At 42.9% G+C, this 3911-nt stretch overlaps 1 non-coding gene and 1 pseudogene across 1 annotated transcript; one reads left to right on the forward strand and one right to left on the reverse strand.

The window, feature by feature from the left end:
- Positions 1-2499, reverse strand: part of LOC112092386 — a 5415-nt pseudogene extending 2916 nt beyond the window's left edge.
- Positions 2500-3097: 598 nt separating this feature from the next.
- LOC112092411 lies at positions 3098-3204 on the forward strand. Its single transcript, XR_002902582.1, has one exon. It is a non-coding gene; the product is annotated as a small nucleolar RNA R71 (small nucleolar RNA).
- The last annotated feature ends 707 nt before the right edge of the window (positions 3205-3911 follow it).

Below are 3911 nucleotides of genomic sequence, written 5' to 3' on the forward strand. Positions count from 1 at the left end.
CCACAGCGTAGTTACTTGCGTCACACATGATCTCGAAAGGTAAGCTCCAATCTGGTGACTGCATAATAGGGGCAGAAGTCAATTTTGTGATGAGTGTTCAGGATGCATCCTCACACTCTTGTGTTCAGTTGAACACAACATCTTTTGCTAGGAGGTTGCTTAGCGGTCTTGCTATAGATGAACAGTTTTGAATGAACCTCCTGTAGAATCCGGCGTGCCCCAGAAAAGATCGGACATCTTTAACGGCCTTGGGGGTGGGCAGGTTGGAAATGAGTTCAACCTTATAGCGGTTGACCTCGATTCCTCTTTCAGAAATAATGTGCCAAGTACTATGCCGGATGACACCATGAAATGACACTTCTCCCAATTGAGCACAAGACCCTTCTCTTCACATCTTTGTAGAACGGCTTCTAAGTTGAAAAGGCATGTGTCGAATGAATCTCTGAAGACTGTCAAATCATCCATGAATACTTCCATGCATTTTTCGATCATGTCGCTGAAAATGCTCATCATACACCTCTGAAATGTGGCAGGTGCGTTACACAGTCCAAATGGCATTCGCCGAAAGGCATAAGTGCCAAAAGGGCATGTGAATGTTGTCTTATCCTGATCTTCTAATGCTATCTCTATCTGATAATATCCTGAATAGCCATCGAGAAAGCAATAAAAAGGAGCCCCTGCCACTCATTCTAGGATTTGATCGAGGAATGGAAGTGGAAAATGGTCTTTGCGAGTGGCGGCGTTAAGCTTGCGATAGTCAATACACATGCGCCAACCAGTCACGACCTTTGTGGGAACTAGAGCCCCTTTCTCATTTTCCATCACAGTGACCCCCGATTTCTTTGGCACTACCTGGGTTGGACTAATCCACTTGTTATCAGCAACAGGATAAATGATGCCAGCATCTAATAGCTTGAGAACCTCATTCTTCACCACTTCTTTCATTGTTGGATTCAATCTTCTTTAAGGATCTCTTCGCGGGTTAGCTCATTCTTCCAAATGAATATGATGGGAGAAAATCAAAGGATTGATCCCTTTAATGTCAGCAATCGTCCAACCCAATGCAGATCTATGCTTTTGCAGCATGTTGATCAACCGTTGCTCTTGTGATGCATCGAGTTTGGAAGAAATGATAACAGGAAAGGTATCGCCGACTCCTAAAAATGCATGTTTTAATCCATCAGGTAGTTGAACAAGTTTGACTATAGGGGTCTCTTCGATGGAAGGCTTTGGTTTCTCTCTCCCTTGTGGAAGTTCCTCGAAATACAATTGCTTAAACTTAATTCCTCTGTCCTGTGAATTGTTGAAAACGGCAGAAATGTTAGCCAACTCACAAGAACCGGAACTTTCAGATTCAGAATTTTGGAGGAGGTTTTCAAGATCTTTAGAGTTGCTTTTTAGCAGAACCTTCTCCTCGACAAGTGTGTCGATCAAGAATGTTTGGTGACACTCATTATCGTCTTGTGGTTGTTTTACAATGTTGAAAACATTTACCTCGAGAGTCATATTCCCAAAAGAGATCTTCATTAGACCATTTCTACAATTAATTAGAGCATTTGCTGTCGCGAGGAATGGTCTTCCAAGGATGATCGGGATTTTTGACTCCACATCAACCACTGACTGAGTGTCCAAAACAATGAAATCCACAGGATAGTAGAACTTATCAACTTGCAATAACACATCTTCCACTATTCCTCGTGGTCTCTTAATAGATCGACCGGCCAGTTGCAGAACCACAGATGTGGGCTTAATATCTCCAAGACCTAATTGCGAGTAGACTAAATAAGGCATGAGGTTAACACTCAATCCTAGGTCTAACAATGCTTGGCCGAATTCGCGTGTCCTAATGGTGCAAGAAATGGTGGGACAACCAGGATCTTTGTACTTCAGCGGTGTCTTCTGCTCAATCACCGCGCTCACTTGTTCCATCAAGAATGCAGTCTTCTTGACATGGTGCTTTCTCTTTATAGTGCAAAGATCCTTTATAACCTTGGCGTAGGCCAGCACTTGCTTGATCACATCTAGTAAGGGAAGATTGATCTTCAATTGTGTCAAGTACTCTAGGATCTCACTTTGATTTTCCGGCACTTTCCCAGCAGGTCGGAAAGCTTGGGGGAAGGGCACCTTTACCGGAATTTTTGTTGGCTCTTCTTTCCCCTGAGCCAATTCTTCATTACTCAAAGTGGTAGTACTTGTCGACAACGTGTCTGAATTCTTATCACTTTGAGTAGTGATGACGTTAACTTCCTTGATATTTTGACCTTCAGAGTTGGAAGTTTGAGCCATGTTTTGTCCTCTCAAATTGGACTGGGCTTGTGATGGAAATCTACTGCGCTCCTGAACGGTTAAAGCTTCTGTCAGCTTTGTGATCTGACTTTTTATTTCCTTGTTCTCTTCCACCAGCTGCGTGAGCATTGAATCAACCCTTTGATTCATCTTATTTTGCGCGTCCATAAAAGCTTTTAGGGTATCCTCTAGAGAATTCCCTTTCGGCTGCATGTTATTCTGAGGCGTAAAATATGTCCTTGGTGGTTGAGATTGTTGCTATGATCTCCATTGCCCCCCAGATGATTGTGCTTGTTGGTTCGAATCTCGCTAACTGAAATTCGGGTGGTTTTTCTAACCAGGATTGTAAGATTCTGAGAAAGGTCCGTAAGGCTTCTTGTATGTGCCCAATGCATTGCACTGCTCCTCATATACCCTTCTCATTTCACTTAAAGTGTGGCAATCCTGAGTTAGATGGCCCATTCCACCACAAACTAAACAAGGCTCATGTGCCTCTATCCTTGCCACCATGTAGGATCCTTTACTATCTTTACTTTTGAGGGCCTCAATTTGCTTCATTAAAGCTTCAACTTGGGCCTTGAGGCTATCATCTTCCCTTAATTGATAAACTCCAACTGGTCGGGACCTACTGGTGCTCTCAGTAGCACTCGGTCCAATCCAAGTATGTGCTTTCTCAGCTAACTCGTTCAGGTACTCAATAGCTTCGTCAGGATCCTTCTGGAGAAAATCTCCATTGCACATCATCTCAATAAATTGGCGCTCTCGGATTGTGAGTCCATCGTAGAAATAGCTTACGAGGCGCCAACTTTCATATCCATGGTGGGGACACAGATTTAACAGATCTTTAAAACGGTCCCAAGCTTGATAGAGCGTTTCGTTTTCCTTCTGAGCAAAATTTGAGATCTGTCGTTTCAAATTATTAGTCTTATGGTGTGGGAAATACTTGTTGAAGAATGTCGTCGTCATTTCTTCCCACGTACCAATAGACCTGAGGCTAAGAGAATACAGCCAGCTTTTGGCCTTATCCTTCATAGAGAAAGGGAAAAACTTCAATCTGATAGTGTTTGCGGCCTCAGCACGGCTGTGAAATGTGGCCACCACCTTTTCAAACTCCCGGATGTGTACATAGGGGTTCTCGTTCTCTAACCCGTGAAAAGTTGGGAGAAGTGCAATCATGACCGGCTTGAAATCCATAGGCAGTGCATTTGGTAGGAACATGATGCATGATGGGGTGGTCGTGCGCGTTGGGTGCAAGTAATCTTGTAACGTCCTCTGCTGAACTTCCTCGTGTTGTGCCATTGCGAATAGATTTTGAAATGCGAATTCCAACGACAAGTGCGAAGACGGAGACGTAGAAGACGAGTCGGATAGAATTTCACTAGGGGTTTCTAGGTCTGGACGTTGAGCGAATCTCCTTAGCTCGTCTCTATACCGATGCATTCACCCAAAGCGGTTTTTTTTAATTTTTAATTTTTTTAATTTAATTTTTTTACTTTTTTTTGTTTTAATTTTTAATCGTAACAAAAGAAAATAATTATATAGTAACGTAAATTGTAACCACCGAGAGTGCTCCCAGGAAAGACTATAGCTCTTGGCTCAATGAATAGTCTCCTAGACAGAGCAAC

This window comes from Morus notabilis, unplaced genomic scaffold (genome assembly GCF_000414095.1).
Source record: "Morus notabilis unplaced genomic scaffold, ASM41409v2 Scaffold436, whole genome shotgun sequence".
NCBI lineage: Eukaryota > Viridiplantae > Streptophyta > Magnoliopsida > Rosales > Moraceae > Morus > Morus notabilis.